Below are 15,216 nucleotides of genomic sequence, written 5' to 3' on the forward strand. Positions count from 1 at the left end.
CTTTTATTAAACACATATTTATATGAAATAATATGTATATATAAGTATGTAATGATGCAGATATCTAATTAGTAACTTCTTATTGAAAATTGCAGTCCATATGTCAATGATATAGACTTCCTTGTATGGAATAAAACTACACAAATTCTTATAATCTGAAAATTTAGTTTTTTTAAGGGTCAACATCACAGGCACAGAGGCCAATCTACAGTTTCCAGCTGGACCAGAAAGATTCCAGGATAATGAAAAAATTGCATCCCGCTCTTCATCTCTAAATGGATTGTTAATTTTGAGATGAACAACGGACAAACCTGTTTATATCTTATTTATATTTTTACCTATATTCTATTGTATCTTTCAGGAGTATAAAAAAGTAAACACGACGGAGAAAAAAGTGAAATATTTTATTTGTGTTTTTTGTATTTTCTTCTCTTTCTTGATTCTGGCAAAATGAAAGGTGCATTATTTTCAAGGAAAGTTCAGAATGGTTATTTTCATTAAAACATACATCAATGCTAAATTTAAAGAATATATTTTTCATTGGAAAAATATGATTAATGTGAAAAGGAAATTCTTCACTTAAAAAAAATAATTGAAGCCGTCTTAAAATGATATAAAATTATAGATCAAAATTGGCAAAAAAGTGAAATAAATAACATGCTATTAAACCAAATTTCATTACAAGTAAATATTTAAATGCTTAATTAAAAAGAGGTAGAAATTATCCAATGTTCAGACTTACTTCTCTTCCTTTTTTTTACTTCAAACTTCCAATAGCACCTAATTGTTAAATTTGTATTTGCATAAAATGCTAGATTCTTCATTTCGATTATTATTGCAAATTATATCAGAGGAGGACTTCAAAAATGCGCATTAAAATGTTTCAAATTTTAGTACATAAAGGTAATGGGTAGATAGGAAGAGGTGAACAATTTGACTGATGTCTACTAGCCATATTGACAGTTCTCAGTCTGATTTGGTGTCATCGCTGTTAGCAATCTTTATTGTAAATTTTTGCTTGGAATTGTTTTAATCACAAAATTGGATAATGGATTTGTGCAAATTCAAAGGATCTTACACGAATCTTGCAGGAAATCGGATCAAGTGAATTTGGTCGACCGATACTTTGTAGTTCTAGTGTTTTGATTAAAAGCTTTCATGAATAAAAAACAAAAGATGGGCAATTTTTGAGTTACTGCTCCAGTAAACAAAACAGTATAATTAGTACACATGTGAATTTCTAGACTTTTTCAGTCTAAAATGAAGTTTTCAAACAATATTGATGCCTGGCATATTATCTGGATTTCTTTGTGGGAAAATCATTTACATACAAATGTGATTCTTGTCATTTGGATTAACACAGAGCACTCTGTGGGAGTGCCATTGTGGTAAGTGTGTCACATCTCCAAGACTTCATAATGGTTGAAAACAGACTCCATTGGGACATTTGGAGAAAATAAATTTTTTATTGAAGTAAGTACTTGTATCCTCAAGTCTTGTTCTTGGTGTTGGTAAATGCCTTATTGTTTTTCTTATTAAGACAGTTAATGTCAATCTTTTACATTGTCTAATATCTCATCTATCTGAGATAAAATAGACAACAAAAGTATTGATAATCCTTGTAAAAATTAATTATTAACTATAAATGGCTTTCACAAATCGCTTGCATAGTTAACTTGTGATGAAGCATATCTTTTACTGCAAGTATCTTGAATAAATGAAGTTGCTAACAAAAGAACTTTCAGAATTTTTAGATCACTTTAACAGATCTGACGAGAGTATAAATTGCAATCGGCTATTATTTATTGTGACACTATGACAATGCTAGGCTGCAATTTATAATTTAAAATATGTGCAGTCCATCTCAAATTATTAGTGACTTGTCCCCTACATCATACTTTTTCTTTAACAGTGGAGTGGTGCTGCTCGTATATTTAACAACTTTCGGGGGAAATTTTTGAATTGTAATTAGTGATGTAACGAATATTCGGTTACTACCCGGTATTCGGCCTATTTTTCACTATTCGGCCGAATACCGAATACCTCAAAACAGGAGTAAGAAATAACAAAAACACAGTAAATTAATCATTTTGGTAACTTTTATTAATGCTGAAAATTAAATTATAATTATTAAAGTTAATAAGAAATAGCATCTAACTCTAGTATTAAATTATTTCGTAATTAAATAATATAGCGTTTATCTAGCCCGATATCTTATGGCATCGATGGCGTGTAGGTTAGAATGTATCGGGCATTAATGTTATTGTTTAGTTAATTATGTTATATTCGTATTCGCGTATATTTTTATATTTTTTACGATGTTTTAAAATGATTTACGAAACGTTTTATTGAAACTTATCGTATTTAAAGAAAGAATTATTTATCTATTTCTAAGAAGATGAGTAACTAATATATAATTTATTTTATATATAAAACAAAGAACGAGCATTTTTCATTATATGCAAAAGATAACATTTGAAATCATGTTAATTTTAAAAATATTGACAAAAACGATAGCAACAAAATATCACAAAACTTCACAAATAGAAAACCTCCAATAATATATTTGAACTGTTCCACAACTGGGCAGAAACTAGACCATACGTCCCCACTAAAGTATATCCTTAGGGCACTATTCAGTCTACAAATACGTAGTAAAAACAAAATTTTAGTGCTTAATTAAAGAGTTAAAAAGATCGATTGCAAATAAAGTAACTTGTATGTTATAACTTACATCTAAATACCAACAACTGCCGAATCATATCGGGCTATTTACGGCTATTACATAAATTATAAACCAATTTGGCCCTAGAGGTAGATGTTAGGCTCCATCTCATATTAACTTTAATAATTATAATTTAATTAATAAATTTAAATAATTTAGACCTACTGGAAGAAAAAATCGTAGTGACAGCGGGCAAATAGAGCAGGGTGCGCGATCCTTGCCATAATTTTTGCGCGCCAATTTTTGTATGTGCGTTAATCAAGCCGAATAGTTTGGCCGAATATACTATTCGTTACATCACTAATTGTAATACAGTAACATGTCTTTCGGTCCAGACCGGAAGTTCGTATACAGTTAATGGGGTCGTCTTACCGCTAAGCTTTTCTCACTATTCTCGAGATTAAGAAAAGACAGGCAAATGGACGTCAGTTGGAATTTACAGATTACAATTTTTGAAAATTGCAGGCTAATGAATCTGTCCGTAACGTTTCAAACATTTTATGTATTTTGAAATTAAAAGATTTGCAGCTCAACCGATGGGAAAATTATTCTGCTTTTGCATGTTGGATGACTAATAACTCAAATCCAATTTATTTTTTTGACTTCGTGCCGAGGGAGACATTTGACCAGGACTACCAGAATTTAAAAAGTATCGAAGATCCACCCATTGTTTTCCTTCACTTTTTTAAAAGGATGCGCAACTCTTCTATCAAAACAAATTGAAAATGTTGCTTATTCACTTACAATTATGCCACAATTTTAAAATTTATTTCTGAAATTATGGTAATAAATTCTATAAATAGCAGATGGGCAATGACTGCCGTATAATGCATTATTGTGTATTGTTTCTTCTGACGCGTACAAATTGCATTATTATAACGTCCTGCACTATATGAACTCTCGCTGAGGAAGGTAATCTTATATTTAATTTTAGTGTGTTATTTTTATAATTATGCAGATGTGTAAAATATTCTGAACTTTACTAAAAATAATGCATATTCTTAAAACCAAAAAAGAAAGGAAAAACATACAAATAATTACATATAAAACCAAAACCGCTCTACTTAAATGATATACCGGATTTTTATAGGGCTCTAATATGGCTAATTAACGTTCAGGAAGTAAAGTAATTTGGAGTAGAGAGCGAGGATGCCAATTTAGCGGAAAATCCGCAAAATTTACTTTATCTGTGGCATATTCTAGCCGGTTAGAAGATAGAAATGTTAGTTTTAGTGTAGAATTGTTTCGTAATTCATATTTCTATTTAGGGCACAGTTCATAAACATTATAAACTCGCGAAGTCTTACATTAACAAAGATCTGTTTGCAAATCCCTCAATTTTACTATAATTTTTCGATGATGTAACTGGTAACAGCGCGGTATGCAGGAATTGTGCGTTCAACTCTTTATATGTATAATCCAGATGGGTTGATGATAATAATAAGCGCAGAAACCAAACTGTTAGGAGTTTAAAGTTGAAACTTGGTACATACGTCACGAGAATGTACACTAAGAAGGGATTTTTCGAACTCCTCGCGGGAGAAGAAGAAGAGGATTAATAAGGATTATCTTGAAGAACTCTGCTTTTATTGTACTATTTTAGATGCGGTCTTTTGCGTTTTTGTGAAATCTAACATTTTTAGATCATCTAAAAAATCTCTAATTGCTTTCGAAAGAGGGTGAACCTAATTCTTGCACCTAGTAAAAATCTTAATCTTCGCTACCGTTACTTTTTGTCCGAGCAACGCCCGGCTCATCTAATTCTAGAATATTTGTTTCCAATTGTTAAATTTAAACAAAAGATGGCAGCTCAACGGTATCTCTAATTCAAATTACTTAGTATCTTGATAATTAACCATAATATAGCTCGATAATAACCTAACTATTGTTTGAGAACAAATCGAATACAAGTGTTTTTTTTTTTTTTTTTTTTTTTTGTGGTGTCACTTCTCCGATTCATACACTACAAGCGAATTAATTTTACAAGATTATTATGACATAAAATTATTTCTAGTTATTTATTGCATCATAAAATAGTGTAATTAAGTATTTTTGAGACAAATTAAATGTACCATTAAGTTAAATAAAATTTAAATTTTAATTATTAAGACGTTTTTATACTAAAGCCGTCCACATTTTAAAAAAATTGTTGTGCGTTGAATACGGATTTCGCCGCAAATTTGAATTTATTTTTGAATAAATTGCCAGAACAAACACTTTTTAAATTTACAGAATTTAAGAAACTTATAATGAAGATAATACAAAAAATGTCTTTTTACTTGTCCTTTTACAATCACGTGAGGAAAATAAGTTCAATTTACTTCTATATAAATTTGACCCTTGGCGCGAGACGCTATTGTATCCGTAGGTATGCAAAATCAGCGAGGGAGATAGAAATCCATATATTTATATGCAATCTACAGTAGCCTATGTAAATTATTTCAGGCTTCGTTTATACACACGCGAAAAGAGAGGAAAACAAGCGAAAGAATACTTTTGGTATAAGAATTCTCACTAGCGAAGCACTTTTCGCAGAAGAAGGAAACGGAAATGAACCAGTTTCATTAGAGAAAGATCAACAGGCTGAAATTTTTCAAATTTAACCTGTTGAATTTGATAAATATGTTTAAAAATTAAAGTGTACCATATAATGGCGAAATACTGCATCACCAAGTCGAGAGAAGAAGAATGTTCGGCAACTGTACAGTACTTCGGCCCAATGACTACAATAAAATTGTGACGATAGACAACGCCGAAAATCTGTCGAACGTAAAGAAAATTGTTCGAGAAGCTGCAAAAAGGGGAGCAGTAGGATCAAACATAAAAGGAAGGAAATGTTAGAGTAGTTTCATTTTATTTTTTTTTAACTATTTCGTTGTAAAATTCTTTCCTCTTTTGCAGAATGATGGAATGAAAACAAGGAGAATAGGTGTTACCCATTCCATTTTTCAAGTCTGCATAAATGCAGAATTACTAGACCATGCGCCAGTTGTTTCGATGATATAATTACAATTATGATTTTTAAAAAGGATAATTTAAATATTTACTGAATCATCGCGTTAAGGATACAGCTCGTTTATTTCGTGGTATATCATTTCTGAGACTCGCCTGCCTGGAGTGTAGCAGTGTTTTGCCCCCGTACATCATACTTCTGGTAGCAATAGAGTTGTGCCTGTTACGTATCAAACTCCGTTGAGGGAAAATTATTTGAAATACTGTGACTTTGCGGTTCGTATATAGGTAATCTGGTCCTTTTCTCTTACGATTTACATGTCTTATCACGACTTTCATCTAACTCCGCTTTTGAGATTCAGGAAGGACAGAGACGGACGGACGACAATGGGAATTTATAGATCTACAATTTTTTTTTTATGTTTTTTTTTAATTGCAGCTCAATAAGCACCCTCCGGTAACCGAGTGGATAAAACCACCGAACACCGTTAGTCGGTTGTGGGTTCGCGCGTGGCTAATGGATCTGCCACGTGGAGTTTTTTCGCGTTAGGAACACAAATTGGGCCAGCTTTACATAGCCTTACCGGATGCATCATCCTCGACAGATCGCTCACGTGTCGCGTTACCGTAACGAAATAAACCAAACTAATTCTAACAACTTTTCTATAAACTCGATATTCACGAGAATATTCTTAACTACTAGGAAATTGAGAATATTCTCGCTCCCTTCCTTTTCCCTACTTAATAATGCTTGTTTGAAGTGTATGTTCTAGATATAGTAAAAATCTTCACCTGTGTATTTTTTTTATTTTGAATAGTTTAGAAATTTATTTATGTATAAAATGCCTTAACAAAGAGAAATTACTTTAAGTTTGACATCACTTAACTGCCGTAAATTATCAGCAATATAATTTACGCTTAAAGCTCAACAGCAATGGTAACCTTGGCTTTATTAAATCAGGTGTACTTAAACGATAATTTCGATGCTCTAGACCAGGGGTCCTCAACCTTTTTGTACCTAAGAGCACATTTTAGAATACGGTCGGACGGCGGGCACCATTTATTTTTTCAAGGTGAATTTAGAATTGGACATAGTTAATAATACATATAATATACGAAAAATATTTAATTTCAAAAATGTAATTTAACATACACAAGAATATTAAGAATAATTTTTATAAAACAAATAATTACTAAACAATGCATACAAAATCTACAAAGTATAAAAATTTTTTACAAAAAAGTGATTTTTGGCATTGCATTTCATTGGCCATTGCTTCGTAATTAAAAGAGCATGATGTTATTCCTGCTCGTAAGCAATCGTCAAGGTGTTCATCTGTAAGTCGTGATCTGTACTTTGTTTTCGACAATAAACATTATAAAATCAGTGATTCACACAAGTATGTGGAACCGACAAACTATTTTATTTTATACGCTGCTTTTTTCAAGAATGGAAATTTGTTTCTTTCAACTATATTCCAGAACTTCTCATCTGATACAATGGATTTTAGGATAACGTCGTTCTGAAGATACAAAATTTTTATTTCTACCCCTCCAGCCTACCCCCTTCTGGAGAGACCCGGGATCGAATCCGATCGGGTCGAAAAATTCCTGGGGATTTTTCGACCCGATCGGTTCAAGCGGATATGTCGAACTCCGTCCCTTATCACCTGATATAGATATATTCATTTATTATAAAGGAGACAAACAAAAATGTATTTGAAAAACATAATAAAACAAATATTTGTTTTATTTGGGTCTGTAATTAATCAAAAACGACAAACCACCATTTTAAAGTGATTTTTATTCAAATAAAATATTTATAAATAAAATGTAGTCACGTCAAATTTATGTAACCCAAAAAGTATCCAATGGGCCAAATGATGTTTTTTACGCCAAACAAAAAAGGGTAGCCAAATTTGGCGCAAAGTGGCCAAATATGGCAACGCTGGATGAGCTCCAGACAAATGTCTGCGTTGTCGGCAACCACAGAAACGGACCGATTCATTTCATTATAGGTATGGGAAATTTGGTTGGCGAAGATTTAGCGGGAGGTGAAAAAGAGATCGGTCGCGTTTCGCTTTGTGCTTTTATCTGTGTTGGATGCCATTTCTACTTTTGTGTGATTAATCATTAAAAATGAGGAAACTTTTACATACTATTTTACTGAAAACTAAAATATTTTTATTCTTATCGTGGTCAGAGAGCGGCGGGCATAGGGTTGGGGACCCCTGCTCTAGACTTTAGTGTCATTAAGGGGTATTATTATTTATTTATTCTACTTTTTTAATACACAACGCATTTTAAAACAAACAAAGCACTGTATAGAAAATATAATTACATTCTCAAGCAAGCTGTTTACACAATATAATCTTCATACCTTATCAATGAAGATCGTCTAAATATAAAATATTGGTGAAGTTTTAAGTCTCAGATTGAGTAATCTCGTAAAAGTCAACGAGAAATATAAGTTTAAACGTTCATTTATAAAGACGAAAATACTGTATATAACACTCCAAAGGTTCAAATCGTATACCTTTAATGTAAGAATGTAATAATTTCAAAATTTTACAGAAATTATTACTCACTTTTCTGACTGACAGACTTCCAGATAAACTACGTGAATCTTTTGTGAGACTGAGTTACAACAAGTTGGTAAAATTCATCCAATAATAATTATTCTTTAACTAGTATTTTGCTTTATAAAGTAGTCATAGTTCATTTTACTTTTTGAAAATATTCAACATTAATATTTTTTTCCCCAATTCAGGTTTGTATCATAAGACTCCGTGCAGTAAAAGAAGATGAGAATCAACTTTTTAAAGATTACGAAAAAAGTAAGTTTTATTTAATTTGAAATATATGCTCTCTGCCTCAAATTAGTACTGTCTTGCCCCTGTACATTTATTGCCCCTATTCTCTTAGCAACAGAGTCTTGCGGGTTATCTATCTAACTGCTCTTAGGGAAAATATTTGAATTGAAACGTGACTTTCGGTTCAAACCTGAAGTTTATGTATACTTAATCGGGGCTTCTTGCCTATAAGATTTCTATATTCGGTCTCGAAATTGGGAAAGATAGATAGACAATAGACAACATTGGAAATTTATAGGTTATAGTTTTTTTCAAATTGCAGCTTAATTACTTAGGTCAAAAGTGGTGAAGTATTTTAATTGGGCTCACCAGTGGCCGAGTGAGTAAAATCGCTGAACACTAGTACTGTAGTTAGTTATGGGTTGTCTTTTCACCAACGGACTGGTATTTGGAGCTTTTTATGTCAACAGGTCCAAATTCTTATTGAAAATCTTTTCAGAACGCATTCACCCATAGCAATTCTCCATCAGTTTTATTTTCTTAGCCCGTCAATTTAATGTAATTAATTTTGAAAGGAAAGCCACGTCTTATCCTAGAGCATATCTACATATACTTTTGTATATATGCATTAAAAATTTGCATAAATTGTAATAGATGATTTTACTGAAAAAAAGGAACGATATTTCATATTCGGTAAGTTTACTATTAACTTATAAATTTATGATTTGATATCTTATTAGGTAATAATAGAAATCAGAAATGGCTACATGTTCCCTACCCTTGGTTTAGATTCGTAATTCTTAATCTTTTTGAGTTAATAGTGAACTCGACAAATTTACTCACGGATAAACATGGCATTGAAGATCTGCATTATTTTATATTTAAAAAAAAATTAGCAACGAGTTGCTTAACTTTCCCGGCTTTTATCAGCTTTTATTAAAAAATAACTTGTGCACTATTAATAATAATTATAATAATCCAGTGTGGCGTCATCTGTTGAGATTTTATTATAGAAAAAAAATTGTATAATTTTAAGGAAAATTACAAAATATTGTGTTTAAGAAAATGTTCGATTTATAAAAATTATTATTATAATTTTAATTTTTACAGGTTGTGATGATTTTTTATTTGATGTTTATAATACTTATAAAAGGAGAGAAAGCTTGAGAAAATACACACTTCCCTCTACTAAAAAAAAACTTTTTGCAGTTTCTCACACAGAAATATATTTGTAAAAAGTATATGACTGAAAGAAAGTATCAGTGCGCAATGTGTCTGAGATATTTTACAAACAATATTGTTTTGAAGCGTCATCTTTTCATGCACCTTAAGAGTACACCATTTTCTTTGTCGTGTGTGCAAAGAACCATTTTTCTCAGAAGATACATTAAAAAAGCATGAAACGAAACACGGAATTCGACATAAAGAAGTAACAAAACCTCCTAATTCGTCTACGATACAGTCAGAAAATCTCGAAAAAAGTTGCTCAAAGAAGAGGAAGAAGAAGAGGAAGAAATCCCTGAGGATTCACACTTGTAACTTTTGTGGTAAGAGTTATAAAACGACAAATCTTTTTATATTACGTTGTAAATATCACTTTTACAAGAAACGTTTTAAGTGTGAAATTTGCAAAAAAGATTTCATGACTAAAAGAGTGTATAAGAGACATAAAGATAGACATTCCGAAGAAACACCATTCTCTTGCGCCATTTGTGAAAATAAATATAAATATAAAGATGCTCTAATGTGTCATTTAATATCTCACACCACAGAAAAACTTCATCGTTGCAATATTTGTGAGAAAAGTTTTAAACACAGGTGTAGTTTATACAGACATCAAAAATGTCACGACGAAATATTCCCGTTCGAGTGCAAAATTTGCAGAAAGAAATTTAAATGTGAGAAAGGTTTAGAATTTCATCAGAAAGAAAAATGTAAAGAATTTTCTTATTTTTGTAATATCTGCAAGAAAGGATTCGAATATCAATCTCGTCTCAATAAACCCAATGCTGTTCACCACAATAATAAAAGATCTTACCGCTGCGCCATTTGTAACGATAGATTTAAAGTTCAAAGTTATCTAAAAAAGCATATGAAGAAAAAACACTTTGAATAGAAGGAAAATTATATTACTCATTTTCCTCATCCGAAATAAACTTTAGATTTTTTACATGATTCGGATAAGAACTTCGAAGAAAGTAATGTGATATTTTTCATTTCTGGGAAAGTGGTAGTTGATTACAGAAGAAACTTTCGCATAGATTTTTTATATTTAAAATAATATTTTATTGTAAGTTATGTGATTTTCGAAACACGATTTTAATTAATAAAACTATATTGATTCTGACAACATTTAATTGCAATAATTTTTTCACGTGTACCAGAAGTTTTGATTCACAAAATTTGTCTCTGTGCATTTCAACAACTATATTCTAATAATAGTAACTATAATATGTGACTAAATTGATTTTGTAAGCAAAAGACAAGCAAGAGAATTTATCGATTTTAGATTTTCCAGTTTGTAATAAGAAACTTTTAATTTCAGTTGAGAGCTTGTTGAATTTCTTGTTAATATAATGTACAAGTAACTTTTTAATGAAATCGTAATACAATTGTTTCGTTAATGTAATTTCTTTTTATGTTAATACCTGTGTTTTGTTTTCAGTTCACACTTGTATTATTTATTTTGTCTTTCAGTTAGTTTTGTAAAAGGTGTGTCATCCTATGTTTTCTTGTAAACATTTAATTTTATTTGCATTACTAACTGAATGTGAAATGACAAAACCTTTATGTAATTTTATTTTATAATAAATTTCTTCTACTATTACGTAACTATTTGACATTATTTTTTGGTTGCGCTCACCAATGTCCGCCGAATGCGTAAAGCCGCAACACTCGTAATTAACTATCTGTTGGTCGTGGGTTTGCACTTGATAAACGTATGACTTAGTGGAGTTTTCTTCGCGTATCTAGCATCTAAATCGTAATCACTTTCCTATAGCAACACACATTTTTGACAGATCACTGATGTGTTGCCATGCTGCACCTCATCAAACCAAACTCTTTGATTGTTTAATTTTTATAATAATAATAAATAAAATGCTTACTTTCTCAATAGTAATTTGTTTTTTTAACTTTATCGTAAAAGGGTTTTTTTTGCTACTGGGTAATTTGAAATATTCAGTGTCAGCGATGAGGACTATGGAAGCCATAAATTTTCAATAAATTCGTTGGATCGTTCTGAACTTACGCAATACCAAATTTAGCATTTTTTCCCACTATACTTGCAACAAGAGAGACTTTGGCGACACCAAGTTACCAGAAAATTTGGTATCTGCATGACGAGGCGGAATCAGCGGATTCCGCCCCGTCGGTTCGTCACACAAAACTAAAACAGTCAGATATTTCTAGACAAAAAATCTTTATAATACACTCAGGGACAACCACTTCGCCGTTCTCTCTACCGTGTCCCGAACTCCTCTCACTGTCTCTCGACCGCCTTTTTTCTCCCTTCGGTTTTATGGCTTTTTCTCTATATTTATTATTCCTTTTTACAACCCTTTATTACCGCATGCGGGTGGATTGCACCCGTTCCGACGAAATCGCAAGTGTGGGAAAAAGAGGAGGTCTGATATCACTACAACCAGGTTGAAAAAGTAGAACTCAGCAAAAATATACGAATGAAGAAAAGTTTTGAAAGTTGTGGTATATGAATAGTGTAAGCAGATTTTACAGTAAGACATGTGAATAAAGTGCACATTATACAGACTGCAGCTAGAGGAAGTTTTGGATGAAGCAATGTCACCACGATAATAAATCAGGAAAACGAGTGATCCATCCTGGATACGGCCAGAACTGTACCACCCCATTAATGTTCAATCCACTATGGTGTAAAACGGGCTGTTTTAATACTCTCAAAGATGGAATGAAAAAATAAAAACAAAAAAATCTTTATAACTTTTCGCTTTTACACTTCTATAAAGATAAGCTTTACTATACTTAAATGCGTTGGCTATGAATTAGAAATTATATACATGATATATTGTTAATAATTTTTTTTTTTTTACACCGATTTGAATTGGTAAATTCTTTGACTAGCACTTTTATATAAAGGTGTTATATATGTAAGTTTGAAGTTTCCAAATGGAAACATCAGACGAGTGACAACGCCAGCAGGTGTTCCTTGTCTGATTTATGATAAATGTAAACTTACCTCGTCTACTAGTACTTTCTTAATTAACAGGACTTATTATACTGGTTTTATGGATGCAGCAATGAGGTCTTACAGATCGGAAATAATATTGTTTATTTAAATCATCTGAACACATACACTTCAACATTGTGTTTCGGACCTGTTTGTCCCTCATCAACAGGTTTTTAAAAGACATTTTCTACAATTAAAGTAAGAATAAATTTTTTGTTACATTTGGTTAATGTTGATTTTGAATATGCTCGGAATTAGGAAGGTGTTTAAAAACCTAAAATTTGTAAGCATTTTATTGTATTATTATCGGGAAATTTTATGTTTATTTATGATTGTAACAAAAAATTTATTTTTAACTTAATTGTAGAAAATGTCTTTTAAATGCTTGCTGATGAGGGACAAACAGGTCCGAAACACAATGTTAAAGTGTGTGTTTAGGTGATTTAAATAATATTATTTCCGATCTGTAAGACCTAATTGCTGCATCTGTAAATCCAGTATAATAAGTTTTGTTAATTAATAAAGTACTAGTAAACGAAATAAGTTTAAATTAAGATAAAGACACAAAGGTATAACAACTATGATAAATGTAGTTTTAGATTTCGCCATTTCCGTCGATTATAAATACAAAATTAAACATTTTCCTCATAAACGCGTAGATTATTTAATTACATTTTGAGTCAAATTGCAAGAAGCCAACAGTTTTAATCTTTAACTTACCTAGTGTTTAATTAGACTATGGGAAATGGTCTTGGACCACTTTCATAAGAAACGATTATGCAATTCGTTAACATTTATATTATTGTTAGAGTCGGATTTGACGAAAATTTGGAGAGAAAATTCATTTTTCGTCTTTAGAAAGTAATTTCCAATTTTATTGCCGGGAGGATGATCGCATCTCTCTCCCTGGAGTCATTTCCTTTCCAGGGAACTCATCAAATGTGTCACTAGAAACTAATAACATAAATTCACTATTGGTGAAAAAAGATAACGTGGTTTCAGGATTGTATTGTATTGTTGGTTTATTGACGTAAAGATTTATTTTACATGCTCTGTACCTGCCAGTGGCACAACCAGGGCGTAGGAAACAATATAATTGGCGCTACAGAATGCTACATTGAAGAGACAAGATGAAAATATAGAGTGGATAAAACAATAAAATAAAACAGTTTCACGAATCACCGCGTTACAGCTTGTATCGCGTGGAGAAAGAACAAGATGACATCCCCTGTACCTAAAGAGAAGGGCGGCATTGCCGCCCAGCAGGGGATAGGAAAACCCGAAAGCGCAGCCCCTCAGAAGCTATTTGGTCCCCCAACTGCCCCATCTTGGAGCAGCTGATTGTTAGTAAGAATCGACTTTTTTGCGAGCCTTTTGAAGGCGTGGAAGATCTCTTGACTTTTCCAAATGTCGGTAAGGTCGCAGGGCCAGTCTATGTTAATTTCATTCAGGAGAAGACTCATTTCAGTTTTCTCTTTGGCAGTTATAGTACAGTCGTATAGGTAATGATTAGCTCCGTCTCTAACCCCACAGGTGGGGCACTCGTCAGACGTTCTATTGACAAACCTCGCCAAGTAGTGAGCAAATTTCCCGTGGTTACTCAAAAACTGAGAAGTATAGTGGTCAGGGGTAAACCACTTTATTTTGTTGTGTTGCCAGAGGTCAGGAATCGTGGTTTCAGGATATAAAAGGGGTGGTCGAGAGTGCGAGAGTTGGCCGATCCTGCTTCTTTTTTGACGTGAGTGCTCTATCGCCGACGGTTTCGTCCGCCGATCGTCGTTCCCGAACCTGTCAAGCCGACGATCCAGTTCATATGATACACCAGAAACAAAAAGAGACTGAGACGTTACCACCTGGTTGCCACCTCTACGATCTTCCATCAACGACACGACAATCAAGGTATTTCGCCTCGCGCATAATATTGTATGCTTTGTCTCTCGGCCAGAAATCCGTTTACTTGAGGTGACGCTATATAGCTATATAGACAATTTAACTCGCTATTAGAAAGTTAAACAGAATTCTCTGTTACCTTGTGTATATGTGTAAATATTTATATAAATAAACGGGTATATTTCGTTTTAATTAAGTTGTAGTGTGTACTTCTTCTGATCCGCCGTCTCTCAACACTCTTCTATCTCGAATGCGACCGCCCGCCCACGTGACCTCGCGCGCGAATTCCGAAGTTGCGGCCACAACGAAGTTTCTGTGTGTATCCTAGAAGACACAGTGACGTCAGTCCTGACGAGGCGCTACAGAAGTGCCGACCCTCTGTTCACATTATTAATCACGATATATAAAATTGTTTGTGACGCGTTTGTAATGTGATTGCTACGAAAGACGCAGGAGTAATGAAAAATATGCATATTCAAACCTTCATATCATAAAATGAGCATACAAGTTACTTTAATTATCATATGCTTTTACTTTGAGTTTATTTTACAGAATACATTTTGAAATATGTGACAAAATATGCGAAATGATTACATAGTACTTTTATCAGATTTCAGAAAAAGAATAGTAAT

The sequence above is a fragment of the Centruroides vittatus genome, unplaced genomic scaffold (assembly GCF_030686945.1).
Source record: "Centruroides vittatus isolate TY-2023 unplaced genomic scaffold, ASM3068694v2 contig_1391, whole genome shotgun sequence".
Lineage (NCBI taxonomy): Eukaryota > Metazoa > Arthropoda > Arachnida > Scorpiones > Buthidae > Centruroides > Centruroides vittatus.